The following is a 27,495-nucleotide window of genomic DNA, read 5'->3' as shown; positions in this document are numbered from 1 at the left end:
ATTACAAGGAAAACGAAGAAAAAACGGAAACCAACAACGATACCACCGATGCGGCAATGGAGGACGAGACGAGCCACGAACAAAGTGCCCCTCACTCATCGCAAGATAAAAATGGAAGCTCCTCTCCCCCTAGAAAAAGGGTGACAACGAGATCCAACGGTAAAAAAATTATTTTATCTAATAAAAACATGGCTCATTCGGCCACGTAAAGCTTGTACGCAAATTGGCCTGAATAAAAAAATTTTTATAAAAAAAAAAAAGAAACAAATTTCTGCATGCAAATAAATAAATTCAAGAAACCATAGCTCTTTTTCCCACTTGACACATGGGCTGAAAAGTCCCGGGCCTAACACATAGATGGCGCTAATTTTATCGCAGTCACCTTTTTTTACAGTTGATACTAACCTTTAAAAGACAGCTGTTAAAATTTTATGATATTCTATTCATTAGTTTGTGAGTTATTGTGCTAAGAGTGACGCTACATTTGTTATTTTCAGAACAATGGATCAAAAACAATTTCGTGTTTGAATTTTACACTGCTTCTTGATGGGAAAAAATACCGTTCAAGCATTGGCTTGAAAGTGTTATGGAGACATCAATAACATCAGAAACAACAATAAAACGATGAATATGTGCTTTTCTGTACAAACCCAAAAAAACCCTAAATGTTCACACTCTGTGGCGACCTGTAGTCAGTCGTCACTCGTTTTCGTTCTAGCCATCAGAAAGGATATAGCATCTCAGTGAAATATCCAAAAAGTCGTTACATAAATAGTGTAAACTTTGCGTCTGCTTAGCGATTCAAATTGAACTGTTAGGCGGAGATGGCAGTTCAATTTGATCTGCTTTAAGCACTGATGAGCCGAAGGCGAAATATGAAGAAAGCTGAAATAAAACGTTGCTTTGCTGACTTCAAACATCGTCGTAAAGACACCGATGATGCAGAACGCAGTGGACGTTCAAATTAGGCAGTACCGCCAGAAAATTTAAAAAAATCCAAACAATCGTTTCGAATGACCGTAAAGTGAAGTTGCGCGAGTTCGTAAAGATATCAAAAGAACGTGTTGGCTTTATATTGCATGACCATTTGACTATGAGAAAGCTCTGTTCAGAGTGGTTGACCAAAAACGAGAACGTGTTGATGATTTTGAGTCATGTTTAAACGTAACAAATCGGAATTTTTGCATCGATATGTGACAATGGATGAAACATGGATTAATCACTTCACTCCAGAATCAAAACGATCATCATCTGAGTGGATAGCAATTTGTGAACCTAGTACAAAGCACAACAATCGGTTGGAGGCTAAAGTCTCGGTATTTTGGGATGTGCGCGGTGTAATATTCATCGACTATCTCGAGAAAGGAAATACCATTAACAGTGAATATTATATAACGTTATGGGAGCCTTCAAACGCTAAAATTGCAAAGAAAAATATTTTGTTTCATCAAGACAACGCACCATGTCACAAGTCAATCGAAACAATGGCAAAACTACATGAATTGAACTTCGAATTGCTCCCACATCCACCGTATTCGCCGGTTTGGGCTCCCAGCGACTAAGAAATTTCGCATGAATCAAGAGGTTAACACTGAAAGATAACTCGTTTTACAAAAGTGATATTGAAATGATAGAGCGCCGCTGGATTCAGTTGTTCAGTTGGAGATTACGTTGATGAATTAAGTTAATTTTGAACCAGAAAATTGTGTGCTATTTGTTAGACCCGGTTTTTTTCAGCCCTTGTTTTACTTTGTTCTGCACAAGAAAGTCAAATGAATCCCGTTGTACCACAGAACATAAATTTAGGCTTGTTCGGAACAAAATCTGGACATTCCTGAATACGTATATCTCTGGGGATACACTTCATCAATGTGTTAAATGGGGACGGGTATAGCGTGATGGGTAAGTCGATGCCTTTCACGCAGCCCACCTGGGTTCGATTTCCAACCCCGCACATAGGGCCAGAAAGTTTTTCTGACCCGAAGAGGCGAATGACCTTAAGGCTAATACCTCTTTAATCGAAACAAAAAAAATGTGTTAAATATTTCGCAGACTGATGAACATGAAGCGGCCCTTACAGCGTCATTAGTCAAAAGTGATGTAATTTTCAATGAACGTGTTTGGGCAGTAATGATGAATGCTCCATACGAATTTGGAATATTGTTAGGGGAAACCGGGGCTGGTTGGCCGAGTGGCTTATCTGAAAAGAGTAATATGCGCAGTTGCGACATCAATAGTGATTTTACTGGAGTACTAAGTCACCCATGTATCGACGTAATATCAAGCGTTTTTTGTGTTGGCGTTGGGACAGGAGCACGTTTGTACTTTTTAGGCGCTGGTGAGTAAATTTCTGTTTTTGTAAAATAATACGTCTAACGCTAATCAATTTATATCCGATTTCTAAAAACGTATTACCATAGGAAAAGGGTATTCAAAACTTTACAAAATGGTTTCCAGTACAACCTTGGTTTTATTTTTGTTAATCGTGATTGTTCTCGAAAATATTCATTGGGTTTTCATGAACAGAATTGGATATTATACTTATATTGATGATTATAAGATAACTTATACATACAATAGAAACAAGCAATGAAAATAAATTGAAATTATTGATGACTGAATTGATTATAGCTAGAAATTGTCGATAAAAACGATGAATATTTTATGAATTGAATGCCAAGAAAATTTGTAGCATTTCGAGCTCCTATCAGAATTTGTCGCAGATTGACTCAACGCCGAACAAAACTCGTCGTACAGTATAGAATCTGGTGCAGATATAGGCGATTTTGAAGGCGGCAGACCTCTCTCCAAGGCAAATGTGCGAACTGATTCACATATGTGTTCAAAGGGTGTATCTTCATGACAGAACAAACCGTTTATCAAAAAGTCTAACCAGAAACAGTACAGAAATTCCGAAAGCAAAACTCGGCCAACCAACCCCGGTCTCCCCTACTTAGTAATCATTCAAAATACCATTAATAATTCTCGTGTAAGACCCGCTTAAGTCTGTTCATTGTGTGAAATCAATTTTTGGTGATACTACAAGCTTCTAGATCGAAGATTGCGTCGAAAGAAGAGCAAGTGCGAGAAGCAATTGTGTGCGGTCGAAATGAAAATCCCGATCTGTCAGTAAGAAAACATGCATAAAACGCTTGATTTTCCAGCTAACACTGTCCATAACGTTCCTCAATCTATCGATACACGTTTGACAATAGCCGCAAGAAGGCAGGGAGTTACAATAAGCTCCGACGTAATTTTTCGCTAACCTAATTCTTATGACATGTTCGTTTTTACTTTTTTTGGTCGCCAACTGGCCACTGCTACAAAATTTGAAAATGAATATATGACACACTGCAAGACAAATTTAAGGGGGGGTAGAGTCTAAACGATGAAAAAATCATCATTTTTGCGAATTTTTTCCAGAACTATCGTTCAACAAAATAAATTCAAATGTTATGCATGATAAAATGCATCATTCGAACAACATTTTGTAATTTTTTCATGGAAAAATATTGAGAAATAAGTCAGTGAAAAGATATTTTTGAGGACCCTTCATAAAAAATCATGATATGCGGTGTCCATTGTATCTCAGCGCAGACTAATCAGAAGTGAACAAATGAACGCAGCATAGTTAGAGAAGAAGTTTTTCTAGACCCCAACGTTTCTGTTTGATTTTTGATGTGGAACACATCTTTGTTTTCTATATAGGGGTGAAAGTTAGAAACTCAAGGAAAATTACGCGTAGAAACGTGGTCAGATTTTAAACACTTACAGCTCAGTATATTTTGTATCAATTATCAATATTATTTCATTATTTGATTGGTTTTTTTAAGTTAAATTAATTTAATTTTTGGGGGTTTTTACCTTTTTTCATAAATATTAAAAATAGGTAGTGTATGTGTGTGTCTGTATGTGTGTTGTCAACTAAGAGGTCGAGATTTCAGAGATGGCTGGACCGATTTTGATCAAACTAGTCGCAAATGAAAGGTCTCCCCGTCACCCAGAACGCTATTGAATGGTTTTGAGATCGGATGTTTACTTTTTGAGTTATACGAAGTTTTATGTCAAAATTATCAGTTTTCTGCCAATATCTGTCACAATTGACCTTGAAAACAGAATATGTTTTATAGACTTAGATTCCACACGGTAATAGCTATCTAACAAGCCATAGATTGTTGAAATCCGTCCATTTTTAACGGAGATATCGATATTTTTGTGTAAGCGACTTTTCCCCTTATTCCAGTAGTAGGAATTTTGAGCGTTACATGATAATGCAATGCTTAGAAGCAACGTGAAGCACGATTTTTTATACTGTTACATACGATTGTTTCTAAGTACCACTAAGACTGTGTACAACTGTGTGTTTTTGGCAACATAATCGTTCGAATACGACATATGTAAATCAGATGATGGCCAAGATGGCAGCATTTTCGAGTTAAAAACAATTGCATAATTATATTGATTCAAACTACTGACAGTAATGAATGCTGGAAGAACATAACACCCATATACCATTCGAATCAGTTCGTCGAGATCAGCAAATGCTTGTGTGGAAAATAATTTCGCTCAATTTTCTTGGAGATGACTTCTACAAACTCAGATTCAAACGAAAAGTGCTTCCAAACAAAGTTCTCGAATTACGTCTGGATCCGACTTCTGGTTCTTGATCTACAGGATGATATGTCAAACGAAATTAAAATAGTGTGACTCATTTTACTAACAGATGGATGAACCGATCTAAGATTCAAATGAAGGGTCTTAAGATTCTATAAAACATCTTGCTTTTTAGTCAGTCTGCACTGATTTTCGAACATTTTGAATTAAATGTAAACTATTCAGCTCCTCAGGTGAATTCAATTGACTTCGGCTAAACTGATTTTAAATTCCGGTTCCAGTATCCAATCGTTTTCTCATAAAATTGAATTTCAAAAACAAAAATTCAAATTAAAGGATTTATGGTCCCATGCAAAATTAATTAATTTTATCCAATTCTGATTTCCGATTCTGGAATTACAGGGTGATGAGTTTTTAAAATTCAAGCCGATATAGAAGATGACAATTCTAAAAAGCTTCAAAGTTGGACTGAAAACTATTGCAATTTCGTCGTTTTGGGTTATGCTGGTTCCTGAATACTGGCTCTGGAAGTACCGTAAATAACCGTAAACTCTTAACTGAAACTTTCTTCGACATCTCATGGAATGTTCAGTTTAGATTCAAATTCGACCCGATTTGCAGCTTCGACATTACATTACTCAATAAGTGATTAAAAATCACAAACTGCCGCTCAAAACGACGATCATTAAAATAATGTCATGAGAACTAAAACACCGAAGAATATTCATGCAAAAATCTCATGCGGATTGATAAAAAAAGGTATCATCTCACTGGTTTTTTATATGTAGAAAGTGTGTGCAAAAATTGAAAAAAAAAATTGGTGCAGTAGTTTTTGAATGACGATGGACACGGACTAAAATCTCTAAAATCTAAAATCAATTGAAACAATTAATTACTCCAGGAAGCCCGTAGGGTCTAACATTTTTTAAAAATCATATTTTTCTTTTATGATTTATTATAATGAAACATTTCAACAATGTTTTGTCAAGTTTTGAAATCAATCGAAGTAGAAATCTTGTGCCTGTGCGACCAGCTCTTGCTTCTTCGCAGAATGAAATAGCCATAGATAAAGGTCCATAACTTCCAGAGTTTCGTTCCAATTGGTTTCAAAATGTCACTGAATTTTCTTGAAATGTTTTACTATAAGGCAATATAAAGAAAATAATAAATGATTTTTCAAAAGTGTTAGACCCTACCCGCCCCTTAAGTAATGATTTCATATCGGTTAATGTGTTAGTTGTGATGCAACAAAGAAAAACAAATACAGTGTCGATTGAAAGTTTCCGTACATTTTCTCGGACAATAATATTAACTGAATAAGTAGGTAAAAATCTTTCAATTAAAAAAAAATCGGTATAGTTGAGCCTGTGCTAATACGAAAATCAACTGCACGGAACCACCCGCGATCCCATTTCAACCAGAATATTAGTTGATTTTTTGAATTCGATTGGTTAACATTTGGTACAACTAATCAATTGTTTTTTTTTAACTAAACTGTCTTTTTTTTCGATTAGCAGAAACGATGGTTGAAACAACTAATTTAACTGTTTGAAAAAAAAAATGCTGTCAATTAGTGAGTACACATACCTTTCAATTTTAACAAATATTTTAGTTAAAATAACTGGTGTCGTTATTAAAACAAATTCTGTTAGTTGAAAAATAAATCGGTTTTATTTGTCTTAGACATTGCAAATAGTTGAATCAACTCGAACAATGTTATTGATTTGCGAAAATTTTAGTCAATTTGTATGAGCTTGGGTGCATCAACCGCTGGGAATTGGAATTTTGCGACGGCAATTCAAACGCGCAATTCAATCGCAGCGCGTTCTGTGTGTTCAAAATCCTTCGCTCCTGTTACTTTTATAAATTAAATTCATGTCAAAAAGCGTTTTATTGCTAATGCATGAACATCATCATCGGTATCAAACAGCTGGAAGTAAAACAGTCTGCTGGAAGTAAATCAATGATCGAATTTGAAGCATAAAATGTTTACGCATACCTGAAAGATTACGAGATGATCATTTATTAACATTTTCTAATTTGTCACCAAACCTTTTTCATCTTAAACAAGGTTAACTTTATCACAACACCGCTGTTAGATAAACACTTGTTATGGAATCATAAATTTCTCAAATCAAATGAACACAATTTCACCAAACGCTTTAACCATCGACGTTGTTTTCATTAACTAAAAAAGTTGTTGATCTTGCATTGCGATTATTGTTTTGCTATTCAACTGTCTCCTGCATTTGACAGCATTCAAAACAACATATTTTTCAACTACTCGAATATATGCAAATCAAAAACCATATTGGTTGAATCAAAAAGAAATTAGTTAAATCAACTATCGCAAAAATCAGCGATATCGCAACTTTATGATCGAAAGGTTCTCCGTGTATTGACATTGATTTGTTCTACATGATTAGAGATACCTCTATCTGGTCCAGTTTCGGGATGGAAGAACCGGGTTTTCTGCCTCTTCCTGGTAGCTCTTCCAAAGAATAGTGTTCCCCAAACTTATTAATGATGGTTTTAACACTGCCATGATGAATTCCAAACCGCTTCGCCAATTTCCGCATAGTAATACCCTTCTCACTTAGCCATGTGTCCAGAACCTTAATTTTCACTTCCTTTTCAATACGCGACATTTTGAAAACGCAGAATTTCAACCGCACAAACAAGTAAACAAACGGAAGCTGACAACCAAACACACAGCATGCATGAGCATAAAAAAACCATCACAAATACATGCGTACAACACAAATATATGTGAATAGCTTAATTTCGGTACACTCCTTATATGCACTTGCGATCTTATATTTTACTATCTGTTCGCAACAAAAATCACGTAAAGAAGACACTCAAATTTTCCCAATTTTTGCTTCATTCTGTGAAAGACACACGAATAAAAATCTATTTCCGGTAACATGATTTTTTAATCATGATATCATGAACCATATCTGCTCATGAAATTTCATGAGCAAAATGATCATGGAAATTTTCATGGAAGATGTGTTATTGCTCATGAAATCAATCATTTTGCTCATGAAATCATGACTTATTATTCATGATAGACATTGTTCATAATTTCATGACTTTTAATCATGGTATCGGCAATGAATTTTTGACCGTGCACGTTTCTATAGCTATTTGCAAGAAAAAAAAACAACAATGAGATTGGACTCAAGCCGGCAACCTTCCTTAATTCAGGAAATCGTGCTGTGAATTGAACTGCTGTTTGAATGTGATGAAACACTACTTAGAAGGTAATCCGATTAAACAATAAGGAGTGTATCGAAAATAAGCTGTCCACATATATTTGTGTTGTACGCATGTATTTGTGATGGTTTTTTATGCTTAGATCACAGCATGCTGTGTGTTTGGCTGTAAGCTTTCGTTTGTTTACTTGTTTTCTGAGGTTGGAATTCTGCGTTTTCAAAATTTCGCGTATTGAAAAGAAAGTGAAAATTAAGGTTCTGGACACATGGCTAAGTGAGAAGGGTTTTACTATGCAAAAATTGGCGAAGCGGTTTGGAATTCATCATGCCAGTGTTGAAACCATCATTAATAAGTTTTGGGGAACATTATTCTTTGAATGAGGCAGAAAACCCGGTTCTTCCAACCCGGAACTGGACCAGAAAGTGGTATCTCTAATCATGAAGAACAAATCAATGTCAATACGTGATTTGGCCAAAAAAAGCAAGAACGAGTGTCGGAATGATCCAGCGTATCAAGAGGCGAAATCGCCTTGAGATCTACATGAAGCAGAAAATCTCGAAACAAAGTGTAGAACAGAAGAAGCTAGAAGCAACAAGAACCCGTAAATTGTATTCGTCTTTTTTGCAGCGTCTGGATGCATGCGTTTTGATGGACGATGAGACTTATGTAAAGGAGGACTCAAAAACCCTTCCAGGTCCACAATACTTTACTGTCGACGTTGGGAAGGATGTGAGCGATGCGGACAGGTCGATTCAAGTTGAGAAATTCGGTCGAAAGGTACTGGTATGGCAAGCAATATGTTCCTGTGGTTTGAAGTCAACCATTTTTTACACTACCGGAACTTTAAATGCAGAAATCTATCGATCCGAGTGTCTCCAGAAGAGATTGCTGCCTTTATATAAGAAGCATAGTATACCTCCACTGTTTTGGCCGGATTTAGCGTCGGCTCAAGTAACGACTGGGTAATCGTGAAGAGGGTCTTCAAGAAGACTGGTAAGGCAGCTGGGAACATGCAAGAGCTAAAAAATGGGCTCAAGCGTCCAAAAAATGCGATGCAACACTTGTCCGGAACTTGATGAAGAGCGTTCGATCAAAAGTTCGAAAATTCGTGAAGGAATAACTTAAATTTAATCCGGTTATCATTATGCTGAAGTTTAACCTCGTCCAATAAAGGATCAATTTTTAATTTGAAAATATATCGTTTTGTATCTTAATTCGAAAGAAAAATGTGTGGATATCTTATTTACGATACACTCCTTACTCCGTGCATGTTCAGACTGTAACAGAGCAGGCCAGTTCGAAATCATGTTCATTGGCAATCTCATTTTCTTTTAGAAAGGGACACAGTAGAAATAAATTCTGTGCTTTTTATATCACAGTACGTTCATATTTGATAAATTCAACATTTCAAAGTTTGCTACAATATGCCATTGAAGACCCATCAAATCAGTATCGCACCCAAGGACAGTAGAATCAGTCTAGTAATAGATGACGGGCGTCAACGGCAACCAACGAAGCCAAAGAAAATATAATAGATTTTTTTCTGAACCAACACTCGCCTTTGACAAATGTTTGTTGAGGAACGAGTGTATAGCGAATAAAAAGGAAAATACTTCGATGACTTCCAAGTAATCGTATAGGCAGTGGATTAGTGCAAAATTGGCGAATAAAATTAGAATAAATTTTCAGTTTAGTTTTAGATGTTTATTTATTTTCAAGTCAGATTTCAGCGACATTATTTAACGGTGCGTTAGAGTTGCAGACCGTTATTCCTGGCTCATTTTATGATCAATGTGTTCTTTTCAAAGTGCAAAATCCATCATCAAATCGTTTTCGGCTGACCGACATGACCCTCATGATAACTAGCACAGATCCTTTCCGTCTGCCATAGGTAGACGAACTGCCTATTATCAGTGCGCTTGAGTTCCCTCGTTTCGGATGAGGCAAGATTTATACTTCGAGTTAAATTTATACCCGGCAGATAGTTGGCTCTTTTGGCTGTTATTATTCCACGCTATTCAGGCAGCCAAACAGCCACGGCAGTGCAAGAAGAATCACTTGGAAAAGATATCCATTTTCGAGGACGAACAAATTCTTTTGAAGCAACTTCCAAATTTATGTACCACCACCAAAGGCGCACAACAAAAGCTAGTCCCCACCCCGCACTTCGGGGGTCCACGTAGAAGGAAATCCCGAAGCACAAATCCAGCCCGCTCGGGGTGCTTGCGTTGGAACCGGTACGCAAGTAGGAGCCTTTTATATTTATAAAATAATTATATTATCATTCATCCTCAGGGAGAAGTCTCACCGTTGCCTGCTGCCAGGAAGAGTGGGTATTCGTTGAGCTCTACGTGAAAGAAAAATATGTTTGGTGCCCGGGACCGACAACAACTACGTTGGTGACGGCGACGACGACGAGGACGAGAACGAGGACGACGAAGGCAACGCCAGTGACGAGGAAGGTGACGGTGATGGAGGGAAAGCAATAAAATCGAGTTTCTCGAATTATACTTGAACTTGTTCTTATTTTTATCGCTCCGTTTCTACTCGAAATTCAACCAACAACGGAATATTGATGTTCGGTGTCGTAGCGCGAGCTCAATTTCGATGGGTCAATCAGAACTGTTTGTCGTTTATTTTCAGCTCGCAGCTTCCGACTACGCCACTGCCACAGCTGCCTGTCAGTTTCGAAGAAAGACACTTTGGAAAAAGAAAGATCTATCATAGCAAAAAAATATGAGATTAATTGCCTGGCAGGGGATTTATGGAGCTGGTGGAAAGAGTGGGAAATAAAATTGCATGAAATAAATCAGATTATAAAATTTTGCTTCTATTTCGCCTGCAAGGAAAGCAGCTTTGCGTCATGTTCAGTTAATTATGTGCTTCAATCTGCGGATCTCGGAATATCTATGATCGCCGGGTTGTTCCAAGACGGAGAAGTAATACTCCTGGGTATTTCGGGGTTTCGTCTCGTTTCCTTACTCCTGCCTGAATCGACACTGTTCGCGATTGCAAGCACCGATGAATTGAATTTGGTTTGGCTAAATTGAACGAATTGTTCACTTGGAATGGAGCAAAATGTGCGGTGCCTGCCGTTGAAGCGGCGATTGGCCATGGGCCAGAACATTTCCAAGTGGTTAGTCAAGCTCTCAATAGGATCGTGTGTCGAGCAATAAAGAATGTAATGAGTTTTGTACGGCATCTTTAAGCCGACCTATTTATTTCGGAACCCACACATTGCAGTAGTGATGGATTTTTTCATCAACATTCAAGTGGGAGATCGATCTCCCATGTTTTTAGTGCTTCTGGGATCGGTTGAACAGAGTTTGTCTAGATCTGTGAATTAGATTTGTTTGAGGTCAATTTCGAATATATTCTATGGCGGTTTGAAATTTTTATTATTCTATAATTCCGGAGCCAAAAATTTCAGATAAAATCAATACTAGTGAATAAGACAATAAGACAGTGATTCCAAAAGTGGTTCATGATAAGGCCTAAGACGCTTCGCAGCGCTGCTGCAGTGGCAGAGAGAGTTTGTGAAGCCAAAATTTCTTCGTCGGTGAAGATAAGCATAACACGTCGGAAGCTGTACACGAGGATGCCAAAAAAGTTTGGTTGCGTGATACAGGATGATGAAAACTACGTGCAGGGAGACCTTGAACAGCATCCTGAACAGAAATATTATATGGCAACTGGAAGAGGAAATCCGCCAAAGATTTACAAACACATTGAGCTATCGAATATTGCAAAGAAATATCTTATGTATGTCAGTCCATCTGTTCCTGCGGCTTGAAGAGCGATATTTATAACTTTCCCAGGATCATTAAGCGGGTAAATTTCTGCACGGAATACGGATAAACGTGTGTTGCTTCTCTTCAAATCTGGTATGGGAAAATGCCATAGAGTGGTATGCAGCAAACAATGACCTGGTGATACCCAGAAACGTGAATTTTACAACTTTTTTGAGATCTATATTGCATAATAAATTTTTGACCAAGATTCTTCATATACAGATTAACGTTTTGTTCTTGCCTCGAGACCTGGAGGGCCGAGTTTTATATACCATTCGACTCGACTCATCACGATCACAAAATGTCTGTGTGTATATGCAGCATTTTTCAGAAGTGATTTTTAGACAAAAAAATCCTCGATGAGAAAGCTCACTACAGAAAAGTTCAGTACTGATTTTTTGCAAACGCGATTCTTACTGATACTGATTTCATATAGGAAAAAATCAGTTGCTGGAAGTTCACTAGCGAACATTCTGCTTGATGATATTTAAGAAAATAGTTCGCACATTGAATATGACTGATACGATGCTCGAACAGAAGATTTTTGGGAAACGAATTTTCATAGCCGTTATAAGTCAACCTTTTTCAATATACATGATGAATAAATTCATCGGTGAAGGAATACTGAACCTTTCTGAAAATGTTCAGAGTACGTAGGGTTTTATTTATTTATTTATTTATTTATTTATTTATTTATTTATTTATTTATTTATTTATTTATTTATTTATGTATTTAGGAAAAAGGGAAAAGCCCAGTGGAGCTGAGATTCTATTTCTCCTTCTCCATTAGGCATAAAACCTTCTCATCTTTTCTACCAACAGATTACAATTATCCAAACGATACATATTACACGTTATCATAAACTAATCTATCATACTATCTTCTGTAAATATCTATAATTTAAATTATTGATAAATGAATCAATAGTGGTGACGTATTTGAAATTAATGCGGCCCTACCGCGGTGGTGAAATAATATCATTAATCAAAGTAGCAAGTGCTTTTATTTATCAATAATAGTTAGAATGATGATAAAAACAACCACAAGTCATGTTATGCAGCTAATTAAAAAATATTAGCAAATTTAGCTTGACATACGTACGCAGAAGTAACAAGATCGCAGGCTACCGCTATGCCGATTCAAACGCGCCATTAAAACACTGCGCCTACTGCGTGTTCGAGACTTGCTGACAATGCTGCGCTCCTGTTACTTCTATGAATGAAACTTATGCTAAATAGCGTTCTATTTGGTTTAATCTAAATAGTGTTGTGTAAACAGCCAAAAAATAAAAGAACAAGCCTTTCGTCGCTATAATAACTGTGTGGAATGAAGAAAAAATATTATTGTTCATATTGAACACCCTACGTGTATCGAAAATATCGCAATTTGTCATCACTTTTCGTTTACACAAAAAATCACCTGTGAGCTTCGAACTACAGAGTTTTGTGGATGTTTGTTTCATGAATGAAAATATCGGAAGTTTTTTTTTCAGTCACTGATTTTTTTTTTAAATCTCTTGAACTGATTTTTACAAACTTCAACAAAGCACGCTGTGAGCTAGGTGGATGCGTTTTCTTCTTCTTCCGTACCAGCACGTATCGACGCGTAACGATTTTGTATTATATTTTTGACAGTTTAAACGTTTTGATACTCATTGCCCGGAATTTCGGAACCGGAAGTCGGATCTGGATGAAATTGCACAGAATCTTTTAAGATAATAAGAGCTTTAATTTCAATCAATTTGGAGCTTTTCTTCACTATTATCGGTACGTTTGGAAGCGGAAACCGGGCACTAGTAGTCCCAAAAGTAGATTAATATATCCACCAACTAACAAGGTCTGCCAACTAGAAGAATTTACCACTAAATTTTATAAAAATGTGCACCTCGATTCGCCATGGCTTGTAAAAAAATACTTTTGAAATTGAAAATTTTTACTAATCGCTCTGTAATATCGGAACCGGATGTAGGATCTAAATCATCACTTAGAAGACTTTTTATAGAATTTCAAGACTTTTTATTTGCATATTAGTTTGTAAAAATTGGTTAAGAAATTTCCGAGAAAATTGAGTGCACATTTAATAATAAATTTGCACATATTGCCTTGTAATTCCGGAACCGGAAGTGGGATCGGGATAAAATTCATTAGTGATCTGTGGGACCGCAAGACCTTTCATTTGAATCTGAGTTTGTGAAAATCGGTTCAGCCATCTCTGAAAAAAGTGAGTGACATTATTCAAAAATCGGTTTTCAAAGTGATTGTATAGCCTTTCTATATGAGAAAGGCAAAAATGAAAAAAAAACATATCACTCACTTTTGTCAGAGATGACTGGAACCAGTGGCGTACCGAGGAAATCCACTTAGTGGTGTGATAATGCCTTTCTCTTCTTTCATAACAATCTCATGAAAATATGTTTCATACTTTTATTAAATAAATTTGGATACTAATTTTGACACCAATTGATTCAGATTGATTCGAGTAGTTCACAAAAGCATGCTTCAGTGTTTATGTCACACAGTCAGCATCTTTTTTCCAAACTAGTGCTTGACATTTGCGTTGCCTATTTGTATGAGAACAGTGATGCTAATCTAAAAAAAAGTCTTCTTAGTCCACTTAGTGGAATTTTCATATATCTTCAAAAATCACCATAGGGGGGAGTACATGAAATTTTCGAAATCGAAAAAAAAATTTTGATGCCAAAAGGCTTAGAATTGCATGAAACGTCGAGATTTAGTGTCATCTCAAAAAAAAAATTTTTTTAAAGTCGACTTTTTGGGACTTAGAAAATATATGAAAAAAAGTTGATGTTTAAAAAAAAAATTTTTTTTGAGATGACACTAAATTTCGATGTTTCATGCAGTTTTAAGAGTTTCGGCATAAAAAAAAAATTCGATTTTGGAAATTTCATGTACTCCCCCCTATTGTGCTTTTTCAAGGTCGAAAATTGTCAAACATTTACCACCGGGCAGCACCCCTTACGCATGTCCGATTTAGGTCAAATTTTGCATGAAGGCTTTTTCCGAGGTGCTTAAACTTTTGAGCACTAGAACTTAACGAAAATAGAGGTGATCCTAAAATTTTGGCACCCATATATATATATATAAGAGCGGTAAAAATCAATGTGTTTTGTCGGTTACGTCACTTATACCATCATATATCTGGAACCAAAAGTCACAACCATTTGATCTTCGAACTTGATCAATGGCCCGACAGTAGCTTTCAAACGAGCATAAGTTTGTTAAAATCGGTTCAGCCATCTCTGAGAAAATTGAGTGCGTTCAGATATCTTCGAAAAGTGCACACACATACACACACATACACACATATACACACACATACATTTTCCGATCTCGACGAACTGAGTCGAATGGTATATAACACTGTGGGTCTCCGAGGTTCCGTTCGAAAGTCGGTTTTTCCAGCAATTCTAATACCTTTGTATAGAGAAAGGCAAAACGGAACTCACTTCGATTTATCAGCAACGGTTAAACCGATATTCATTTCATGATTCAAATTAAAGCTCTCTTTGTCTTAAAAGATACTACGTAATTTTATTCTATTCCGACTTCAAGTTCCGAAATTAGATGTTTTGTTCAATTTCGTATAACGAGCAGGGTTGCTAAATTTAAAGCTATATTTTTCAAAAGAAAAATCTGTACATCTGTATTGGGAGATTAAAAGTCTGTATCGAAAATCTGTATATCATATACCCAAACGGCTAAGTTTCCTATACCATTCGACACAGTTCATCTATCTGTCAGTTTATGTATGTGTGTATATATGTAAATGTATGTGTGTAAGTAACACATAGTAATGTCACTTGCTTCACTCAGAGATGGCTTGACCGATTTTCACTTGAGCTCAAATAAAAAATCTCATAGTCCATCATGCTTTCATAGAGTAAAGTGTGTTTGAAACTGTACACCGTCATTTAGAGTGACGATGCAGAAAAGTGTAAAATTCTTCTAGGTTTGGTTCAAAACTGATTTAATTTGTAGGCTTTATTAGTAACTTACTAAAAACCCGATTTCGGCTATATCGGTTCCCAGTACCCTGTTCCGGAAATACCGGAAATAGTGGCTAAAAATTCTACAACGAAACTCACTCAACTTTCTCAGGGATGATTTGATCGATTTTCACAAATTTAGGCTCAAATGAAAGGTCCTATAGTCTCAAAGGTAGCTTTTGAATTTCCCTCTGGTCCGACTACCGGTTCCAAAACTATAGGGTAAAGTGTGTCTAAAATTTTAAAAAGTCATTTAGCGCGACGACGCAAAATAAAGAAAAAAATATATTAACTTGACATAACTGTTTTTTGGAAAAGTTCTGTTAGTTTATACCCAATGAAATTTTCTGAATTTATTCAAGTTTGGAAAGAAAATTCTTGGCAGAATCTTCTAATGGTATGTTTGAAAATGTAAGTAATATAAGAATGGCATCATTACACTGCTAGGTTTATTAAAAAAAGTTTTTTTTACTTGAAATACAGATATTTTGTATTTCTGAACGTAAAAATAAAAAGATGGGTTATGCAATGTAAATGATCACATGGATCGAAAAGCATTACATATTGTCCCATAGGCAGTTTCGCGTTGTTCAGTTTTTCTTACAATAATTTTTTGACAATGGATGAAATATGGATCCATCTCTTCACTCCGGAATCAGAACGATCGTCATCTGAGTGTACAGTGTCCAAAACGCCCGAAAGCACAACAACAGGCTTGAAAGGTTATGGCCAAGGTATTTTGGAATGTGCGTGGTGTAATATTTAACGACTATATTGAGAAAGGAAATACCACTAATAGTGCTTATTATATAGCGTTATTGGAGCGTTTGAAGGCTAAAATTGCAAAGAAACAACCGCATACGGTAAAGAAAAATATTTTGTTTCATCAAAACAACGCACTGTGTCACAAGTCAATCGAAACAATGGCAAAACTACATGAATTGAACTTCGAATTTCTCTCACATCCACCGTATTTACCAGATTTGGCTTCCAGCGACTACTGGCTGTTTGCAGACCTGAAAAAAATGCTCGCCGGTAAGAAATTCCGCAAGAATGAAGAGTTTATTGCTGAAACTTAAGCCTATTTTGAGGCAAAAGATAAATCGTTCTATTGAAATGTGGTATTGAAATGTTATTGAAATGAATCACAAACACGATGAACATTACTTATGGGACAAAATAGCTTCAGCTAATTCGTTACCGATATTTTATTTGAAAGATATTTTACTCAGGCCTATTCGCGTACAAGCTTTACGAGGCCGATTGAGCTGAGTTTTTAGATAACAATTTGTCACCTTTTTTCTAGGGGGAGAGGAGCTTCCATTTCCCTCCTGCGAGGATTGAGGGGCAGTTTGTTCGCGGTTCGTCTCGTCATCCATTGCCGCATCGGTGGTATTGTTGTTGATTTCGTTGCTAGTTGCCTTTTTTTTTATTCAATAATGTAATATAATTTTAGGCACACTGCTTAAGCTCTAAGGTGCCAAGGGTATTTTCTAATCTTACTTAACGACTAACTTAAAACTATAATAGTATCATTAGACTATGTCGTCTCGGCTTCTCGTAAATCGTAATGGCGGCAGTGGTCGATGAATTGAGTGTTGCATGAGTCTTCCAGATGGCATTGGTCCGTGTGGGTCCACGGGAATGCTAGTTGCCTTGTTGTACATTGCTTGCAGTTGCTGGTTAGTTAGATGGTAAGTTATTAACTGCAGCTGGTGTACTTTTTTTATATAGGGGATACGTTGGATGGTTTCGTTGAAGGGGATACTTCACTGTTGTTGGTGACTGTCACGAGTACCTATATGGGTACTGGGATTGCTTGTGGTTGGTGTGAAGGAATCACCGTTTCCTTTGGTGTAGTTGTCTCCTTGTCCAGTTTATCACATGGTTTACCGTAGTGAACAGCTTTTTAGCAATATTGACATGTGGCCATCTGATTGTCATAGGTAACAAGTGATTTGCACGGGATTCTTGTATCCTGACCGAATGTCACATAAGAAGGTATAGGCCTCCTCAAGCGCATGCGTAACAAACGTACGCCGTTTAGAATACCGGGGAAAAATTCTTCCACTTTTCTTTTTCGATAGAGTGAATCTCTCCGTATTGGGACATAGTTTTGCGAATATAAGCATCGATAACGCTTGAGGGAAGATCATGCACACGCACTCCTAAACGATACGAACTTTTCAGCCGAACTGTTATTAAGACCAACATTCTAATTAATGGTCTCGTGCTCCACATAGTGCACATTGTTATTATCTTTTGCGAATTGAATAGCATCCAACTCTTTATAAAACTGGATGTAAACAACATTATTCGTCTTATTACATTGAAGTAAATGCACACGTTTAATATCGAGATACATTTGCTCCTTAAGCAAACCTTATGTTCTCGTATCGAAGGTCATATTTTGCACTGCTTGAAGTTAACAATAATTGTATTCTTTCGTATCGGCGGTAGCTTTTGTTCGTTTGGTTCACTCATTTTCGAAGTCTATTGTTCACTACACAATACTGTACTTGATTTCTTCCGTCCCTAACGTGAGCGGTTTTCTTTTATCGACTGACTTGGATGAGATATGAAAGCGAACTGCTTACCGATATTTGAAAAGAATTTTTTGAAAAATATCACAAACTTCCTTGTTGTCATTAATTTTGTAGCCCCTATTGACCAAGTAGACCCTTTTTTTTTGTTAGTCCGATTACTTTTTATTTTCACTAGTGTCCATAAATCAAAGGTCATCCATGGGCAATGATTACCTTTCACGATGACTGTTTTAGTTATTATTCTTGTATGTTGTTCCAGTAGAGAGTTATATACGAATAGTACAGATAGAAGAACTGTTTCAGCGTGCTCAATGACATCAATACTACTAATAAAATAAGAAAAATCATAATTTAACTGAGGATAGTTTATGATTTTTTTCGTTAACGTCACAGGTTCTTTATCAGCTAGTATTTTTAAAGTTGTTAAGATTTGAGAGTTCATTAAATATTGTGTCGTTGCGAATTTTTGGATATTTAAGTAATAAGAGAAAGGTATCATTACACCACTAGACCAGTATACCGTTCAACAAACGCCCAGCCAAATCTAATGGCTTTCTCAGTGGGTTGATGAGCGAAATCTTTATTGATACTGTTTTAATAACGAACTACTCCCGGACGCCAATTATAGAAACCCAGCGTGAAGCTAAATTAAATCTCTGTGAAAATAACAACAGCTGCTTAGTTTGACGTGGGCTACAGTGATGAGCCAATTAGAAATCAGAACATTTTGACATAGATTGAAACAGCACTCGCTTCAACTGTTGTCTGGTTGTCAGGGTTCGAAGTGTACTCAGCTCATAACAATCATATTCAAACAAGTCAGAAATTATAATAAAAAAGGGAAAAATAGACATTGTATAAAATCCAAACAGTAGACATGTTGGTTCCGATGGTTACTCGGTTTCTGAACAGAATAAATCGATCTAAATTAAGCTCAATTGCGCTTGAAAGCAACCAACAGCTGCAACATTGTACTGCTATTATAATGTTGTGTACGTCCTTTCGCTGTACACAGTGACTGACTTACCGGGGGTCGGCGAGGCTACTCGGGGCTACATGGACTAATTTTACATTGTATTATTATGAACGGTAACGATGTTACAGTGCGATTTCCCATTAATGTAACTAGAAAAACATTAACAACCAGTTTGCTGTATTTTCTTTCATCGTTTCGCATTGAAACTTACTGTAACATGTTTGTGTTATCTAGATAAACTGTAGTGCATCGCAGCTATGAAAAACAGAACAGAGACTCTGCAATTTGAATAACAACTTTTCCAGACAACTGGCAGATTGGCCTTGTTCCGTTTAATATTACTACCATTTTGGATGATGATGCAAACCATGATTTAGTGGTATGACGCATACCGTTCTGGCAGTGTCAGCCGGTTCGAACGAATTACAAGTGTTCCGCTGGTGTCGCGAAACCCTGCGGAACCCTGAGAAAAAAATGTCCTGTCACCTGGCCGCATTGGACTTGTCATTCCCGTAACCGGCGGCCATCGTGGCTCCAGGTGGAGCACCTATCAGTCGGCGTACAACCCCATGCTGCCAATCAGACCGCAGCGAACTTTGTAATTATGGTTGCCAGCAGCAGCTTCGACGGTAATTTCGAACGATGATGGTGGAGTGCAATGAACGGCGGTTCCACTCTACAATTTGTCAATATCTCATCGCATCATGCAACAGGACACTTGAGGGGGGTGGGACCCCGGGGGGAAAGGGTGAACATTTTTCTTCCTGCACCACACACCGAACTTCTTTGATTTCTCTGCCCAAAGTACGGCAGTGTCCGCCCTGAGAATATAACTAGTGGTCATTGTGGCCGCTCGAATACGCAACGGACCGCACTGACCATCGTCAATATGGGACTGTAGTGGACCAGGATTGCACCTGTTTTTCTTTTTGTTTTAGTACCGAACCGCTTTACAGTTATTCATAGATGCCAATTATGCAAAATGCTACAAATGATCGTGTAGCTACTTAGCCGACATACGTATTTTTGTTTTGGCACGAAACAGCAGCGACATCGCGGCCGAAAAGACAGTTTCCTGTTCAACATGCAAATTATGGGTTTCTAATTTAATGCAATCAACTTTAATGGGGCTGGAAATGTTCATCAAATGGCAAGGTTGAGCGTTTACCAACATTGTCTCCGCGCTAAATTATGCACTTGCATACGTTGGTTATTCATTTGGAATTGCTTTAGCGCTCGTTTTTGAAACGTTCGGTCGTGGTGCAACAAATGCGTTCGAAAGTTTTAAAGCTAGTGGTGCATATCGATCTAGGCACATCTTCAGCACATTCGAAACTCTAAATAGAACTCAAAATATAGATGTTCAATTTTTTCCAAACTTTTATTTTTCATTTTTTTTTCAAACAGCGCCTCTTTTTGTACTTGTTTCTTATGATTGGTGTATCTCTGGAAATATTCTGTGTAATCACTTAGAAAAATTGTCAAAGTTTGTTTAAATGTATTTAAAAAACTACAAGGATCAGCCCCATAAGGGTTGTTCGAGCCATTGATGTGGAACAAGACAACCAAAATTCCTAACAATCGTTATTTTCAATCAAACAGTTCAATCAATCGGCATACTTTTGAATGCGCAATAGCACGAAAGTCTCCTTAGATTGATCTATATTAGGAACCAACACCGAACACGCGAACCTTGAATATAGACTCTATTTCTCTTAATTTGTATTTGTTTTGTAGCCGACGAAATTACATCAATAGCCCAAATGTACGCAATTATATCTTTGTACATGCTTGCGATACGGATATCGATATTTAAGCTTCTCTTCGAAAAGCTTGTGTTCAAGTTTTGTATGCAAGCAGTTATTTTTATAGCGTTTCTGTACCATTACTACCATTCTGCGATTTCGGTTGAAGCGATAAACTATTTCTCATTAACAATCGAGTTCATCTTATACAAATTATAAATTAATCTTATGTACTCAAAATTTACCCTGGGGAAGTTGTCAATTTCTCAGGCGAAACGACATAACATGTAATTTCATCCGAGCTTGCATGACACAAGATCAGAGCATACAAATAAAGCTTCAAATCGTTTTATGGCACTTTTTGTCTTGCTGTCTAGCAACAACCTACCTCTAGCAAGCTACGCGTAGGACTGAAACGTTAGCTATAATTTCGCTTATATTTATAGATTCGCGTGCTTTCAACAGCTTCGCTTTTTGCATCGATTGACCAATCAGAGCGCTGCTCTCTCTTTGATACATCGCTAACTCCTTCAAAACCGTCGTCTATGGCAGGGAAATCCGGTATGCCGGAGATTTTTTGCAGCCAAAATAGGAGACTGCTAGCTATTAATCAACATTTCAATGATATAAAATTGAAAATACATGACTATGAACATTCAAATCAATACGTAGAAATATTTCCAATCAAATGGTGACATAACATTAATAATTGATACAAAATTGACTGAGCTGTAATTGTTCAAAACCTGACCACATTTCTACGTGTATTTTTCTTGAGTTTCTAATTTGCACCCCTATATAGAAAACAAAAATGTGTTCCACATTAAAAGTGTAACACTGATGAAATTTTCAAACTAATATATTTCGAAGTGCTTTTCCATTTGGGTTACTCTGTAGGATATTCGGAGTGGTTAGCTTGATATTTGGTGAGGTTTTGCTAAATGTGATGGTTTCCAAATGAATCGTTTGATTGTGAATTGTCACAATTCAAGCAGCGTGGATTCATATGACATGTTTTGTTCCACGATCGGAACCCTGCCGATGACAACATTGTATTAGGTTTTCAATGCCTTTATACTGTTCATAATTTTCCTACCGAACTTTCGCTTCCAGCATAAATGAAACGAGCTCAGTATGGAATGCATTGAAATCGGAGAACATCTCCGGATCATCCATCAAAAAGGATATGTCACCTCGCGAAAATAATTAACATAATTGGTTTGCTATCATACCTAACAGTTTATCCTAATTAATTGCCAGCGTTTGAAGCTCTAATTTTTGAACAGCCGATCGTCAGGATACGTCAAAGCTTGCAAACTTGAGCTTAGACAACAACCTTTTTACCAGATTTTAACCTGAAAATGTTAAAATATCTATCGTCCAAGCACCATTGCAGGATTCTGGCCAGAGCTCTGACTGGACATTGCTGAGTATTATTCGTGTGATTTGTCTGAATGCGATTACCGTACTTCATATCATCTGATACGTAACTGTCCCGCATTGACGCAACTACGTATCCGGGTTTTTGGTTCTCCATACATGGTTGAGTCTGTGTATGGTGACCTTAAATAGGAGGATTTTATCGTTTCTCATCCAATATGGTAAGAAGCAAAAGTCAGAGGAGTTCATGGTTCTTCCTGTAGTGAATTAATTCCTTCTGTTTTTACCTTGAAGGGTTTTTGCAGATTGTTTGGCATCCTTTATGGGGTGCCGAATTTACTTCTATTCATACATATTGCGAATCGTTCCGCATCCTTCCAGAAGAGAAAAACGGTGTCGCTTTTGTGAAATCTCTAAGCCCTCTCGTGGATTCGAAGTTTCATGAAATGTGCATTTTGGCACCTGCAGATCATTCAGCATCTTTTCGTGGATGCAAAACGATTTATTTCTTTTTGTTTTGTGATGGTTTCTCACCTCACCCAATTCACATTTCTCTTCCATATTCCTTTTACTTATATATTTCGTCAAGCAAATGTTCACTTAGATATGACGCATTGTTTCTATGACAGAGCTAAGATTTTATTTGATCTTTTCACATATTAGGGACAATATGTTCGTTTGTTCCGTCGGTTCTTTAAGTTTTTTTGTTATAGTGATGAGCATGCAGCGTGCTTCATACGATGGTAAAGGAAATGCTGTGCTGGAATTTACGAAGTGTATATAAAAGAAATTCTTTTCCAATCGATTCAATGCGTTCTTCGTGAATAATATTATATGGATTCCATACTAGACTGCAACATTCCAAAATATGTCTGACATATGTACTGTATAATAATGTTGTAGTAAGTGGATCTTGAAAGTTATATCTGAATCGTTTGATAAAACCCAGCATACTATTTTCTTTATTGATTATTGTATTGTAATGTTTCACAAATGTTAACTTGGAGTCCAAGATTACACCAAATTCACGTACAATTTTACTTTTTTCAACTATTTGATTTACTAAAAATATGTTTGCAGAATGGGTTTCTTTTTTCCTGCTGAAATATATTCAGTTATATTTTTTTTACATTGAGTTTTTAGACTTTTGCAGTACCAAATGTGGAATAGATTGGTTTCGTTGTGGAATATCACAGCATCGTTGATATTTTTAATTTCCATGAAGAGTATCATGTCGTCTGCATATATAAGCACTTTTAAATGTTTGAGTATGAAGAAAATGTCGTTTATATGTAAAATGAAAAGAAGAGGCCCTAGGTGAGAGCTCTGAGGTACGCCAGATGTTGCATTAATTGGTTCAGAGTTTATGTTTTGAAAAAGCCATGCTGTTTGTTAGTTATTACATTCTTCAGTTGGTGAAAAAGCTTATCGTTTACAATTTTTGATGTGAAACACATCTTTATTTTCTATATAGGGGTGCAAATTAGAAACTCAAGGAAAACTACACGTAGAAATGTGGTCAGGTTTCAAATACTTACAGCTCAGTCTATTTTGTATCAATTATTAATATTATTTCATCATTTGATTGAAAATATTTCTAAGTTTCGATTTGAATGTATCAAGCCACGTATTTTATTTTAACTTATATATGATTGAAATTATGATTAGTAGCGAGCAGTGTCCTATTTTGTCTGCCAAAAATCGCCGACATATCGGATTTCCCTGCCATAGACGACGGTTTTGAAGGAGTAAGCGATATATCAAAGGGAAAGCATCGCTCTGATTGGTCAATCGATGCAAAAGCGCAGCTGTTGGAAGCACGCGAATCTATAAATATAAGCGAAATTATAGCTAACGTTTCAGTCCTACGCGTAGCATGCTAGAGGTAGGTTGTTGCTAGACAGCAAGACAGAAAGTGCCATAAAACGATTTGAAGCTTTAATTGGTATGCTCTGATCTTGTGTCATGCAAGCTCGGATCAAATTCCATGTTATGTCGTTTCGCCTGAGAAATTGACAACTACCCCAGGGTAAATTTTGAGTGCATAAGATTAAATTCTAATTTAAATAAGATGAACTCGATTGATAATGAGAAAAAGTTTTTGGCTTCAACCGAAATCGCAGAATGGTAGAGAAACGTAACGCTACAAAAATCACTGCTTGCATACAAAACTTGAACACAGTTTTGGCAAAGAGAAGCTTAAATATTTAAATCGCAAGTATGAAATAATAAAAATACAAATCAAGACAAACGATGTTCGGTTCCTAATCAAGATTGAACTTTTTGATTGTAGATCATTTGAAATTTTGGTTGCCTTGTTCCACATCAATGGCTCGAACAATCACATGGGGCTGATCCTTGTAGTTTTTCAAATAATTTTAGAATTCATGAGGAAATGGCTATTCCACGGTAGTTCCAAATGTTAGATTTTGCACCAGAATTAAATATTGGCACAAGAAAAGATGACTTCCATGCTTTAGTAAAAGTACATTTATTAAGTGGTCATGTAAAAAGCAGTCGTAGTGGTAGTGTAAGTTCTCCAGCAAGATTTTTTTTAAGTAAAGCACTTTTTGCCCCTCCTAAAGATTTATTGGAGTGGCCATGCCCTCCCAATATTTTGGCAACTGGAATAAATATTTGAAAATTTGCTAGAAATATCTTATGATACACACATTTTTCTGTTATCTCCGTAGTTCGTCTTCGTAATCGTTCATATTTCTTAACTGAGTTACTACAATTTTTTTTACTAATTTACTACAATGTGAAATGTGTTATATTTTACCACTTTCGAATGTTGGTTAATACTGGTTAAGGAAAAATGTTTGTGATCATGTCAAAACATTCGGAAGAGAAACTAAACCTGCTTATTTGTTTGCTTTCTATTTGCTCTAACCTCTTTATAAAAATGTTTTATTTATTGCAAAGTTTAATGATCTGTAGTAATGATTTGTTGTTTCATCTCTGGTGCGAGTTACGAAACCTAGAAAAGCACGATCATGTCATGCAAAGACTACCATTTCTGCTTATCTGTCCGGTCCTAGAAAAGATTCTCCTTTTCAGCGTTATATAGGACTTTTTAAACAACGCGGCTCCTAGTGTCGCCATCTGTCGGAAATTTTTGTTAGCCTGAAACCAAGCGCCAAAGTACGTAATGGCAGTCTTAATGTTGACTTTTTTTCTATGCTCATTTTACGACCGACACTACAAACGTACGCTCACATTTAGCGCGATATCTACGCTTCTATACATCTAAATGTCATAAAAATTTTATTCGACATCACTGGAGGATACACAATCGACGAATGAATATTTCATTCAGGTGGCGACACTAGAAGCCGCGCTGTTTAAAAAGTCCTGGAATTTTTAAATTGTAGCTTGTAATAGGAGTACATACAGTACAATAAACACTAAAAACTCAATACACGCGAACTAAATTTACGCGACTTTTTTTATGCGTTTTATTTGAAATAACGTGATTTTTTATTTAGTTTACGCAATCGAAATCTTGATTTATATACATATACAAAACAATCTAACATGCTTCATGGAATTGAACATAGAGAAATATTCATTAATGAATTGTTTAGTTACAAAGAATCTAAATAAGATCGTGGGCATGCAAGAATTATCTGGAAAGCAAATATTGTATATAATCATTTTTATATGACTACTAGCTGAATGACCCGGCGTTGCTCGGAAATGTTTCAGGAAGAAAAGGCCGAACAAAATTCCCGAAGTCAGTGTTGGTGATTGCTGAAAATTTGACAGAAGCTGCTCGATTTTTATCTATATTGTATACAACATTTTCAATCCGGTAGAAGATGCTACAAGAATTCGAGTCTCTCAATGCATGAACCTCGAGAGAATTTTTCTACATTCCTTCGCTCCACTTCATACTCTGAGTATTTCATGGCCCTTAAAAAAAATTTCAGTCTGATAATGATCGCCGCTGTGTGGAATTTACCAAGAGAGAATCGCAAGTTGACAATTATCGCAGAAAATCGAATCGATGATTCGACTTGATGATTCTCATACTAGGTTGCAATATTTAAAAACCCTTGTGTGGAGCATTGACATACATTTTCATAGACACAAATTATACAAAGGTTATAAGCACATAGTTAGAATAAGCGGCAATAGTAAAATGATTCTATCGCAATTATCCACTGCCCATACAGAATCGGATCGCGGAACGAGAATAAGCGACCGTTTGTTGCTTCAGAGAGAATCCCCACAGCAGCGTGATAGCCGTTGATTCTCAGACGGTTCACCGAGAGAAATTCGCTCTCGCACTAGTGTCTATTCTATGTTGAATGTACCATGCCGGTTTTTTTGTTGTTGCGATGATTTCCGATTCTCTTTGATGGCACCGATTTCATCGTGGAAGAGTTGCGAGTGAGCATTCTTTGATACGATAAAAGTCATCCTTGCCCGAAGTTGTCCTACTTAGTGTAATACTCTGAACAGTTTTATAATAACCTTTGACATAAAAGTAGTTGCTGCACTCCCTCTCCCTTAAAATAACCATTGACATAAAAGTAGTATCTGTATTTGTCAAGATGCATCGTTTATCGTAGAATAAATTTTATATTGAACTCCCCTTTTATTAGTGAACTTACTACAGCTCTCCCCCATGATAACCCTTATGACCACCTCTTAGTAGTGTACGAAGTATCTGTGCTCTTCAAAAAGTATCGATTAATTCATTAAAATTAATAATAGCAGTACTACTTAATTCAAATTAACGATAGCAATACTATCTAGCACAATCTTAACATTCTTGCCCTTCTCATATTTTATAAAAAAATCAAGATGAAAATTGATTTTCAAGATCTTATTCTCCTAGTCTGAATCCGCCCCCTATCTTGTTTGCCGACGAATAAGAAAGTGTTACAATAAACCTTTGTCATGAATATCTAATACCGTTTTCGTTTTAGAACCTACGCACGGGCGACTCTGACTCCGAGTAAAACGAACACGTGGTACGCACCCTAAACAACAACTCATATAAAAAAGAAAAAATAAACAAACTCGCATGGATGCGTGGTGCGACCCGAGAAAATTTTCAGAGCGAAACTACGCGATTGGAGTCCGATCTAAAGCGACCCCAGGTTGCTAAAACAAACTCATCAAAAGTTGTTTTGGCGACTCTGGGTCAGCTCTCGGGCTGCTCTGATCAATAAACGAAAACTGTATAAGCTTGTCTTGACCACCTCT

The 27,495-nt window shown here is 36.6% G+C and overlaps 1 protein-coding gene and 1 long non-coding RNA gene across 8 annotated transcripts in view; one reads left to right on the top strand and one right to left on the bottom strand.

The window, feature by feature from the left end:
- LOC131440051 (mpv17-like protein) overlaps positions 1–27,495 on the bottom strand; it is a 438,206-nt gene that overhangs the window by 336,961 nt on the left and 73,750 nt on the right. The gene's annotated exons all lie outside the window — the stretch shown is intronic.
- LOC131440110 (uncharacterized) lies at positions 9,186–10,305 on the top strand. The gene is made up of 3 exons (XR_009231333.1): positions 9,186–9,578; positions 9,642–10,070; positions 10,129–10,305. It is a non-coding gene; the product is annotated as an uncharacterized LOC131440110 (long non-coding RNA).

The sequence above is a fragment of the Malaya genurostris genome, chromosome 1 (assembly GCF_030247185.1).
Source record: "Malaya genurostris strain Urasoe2022 chromosome 1, Malgen_1.1, whole genome shotgun sequence".
Classification (NCBI taxonomy): Eukaryota; Metazoa; Arthropoda; class Insecta; order Diptera; family Culicidae; genus Malaya; species Malaya genurostris.
Note: the sequence above shows the minus strand (reverse complement) of the source record. Positions and strands in the feature narration are given on the sequence as shown.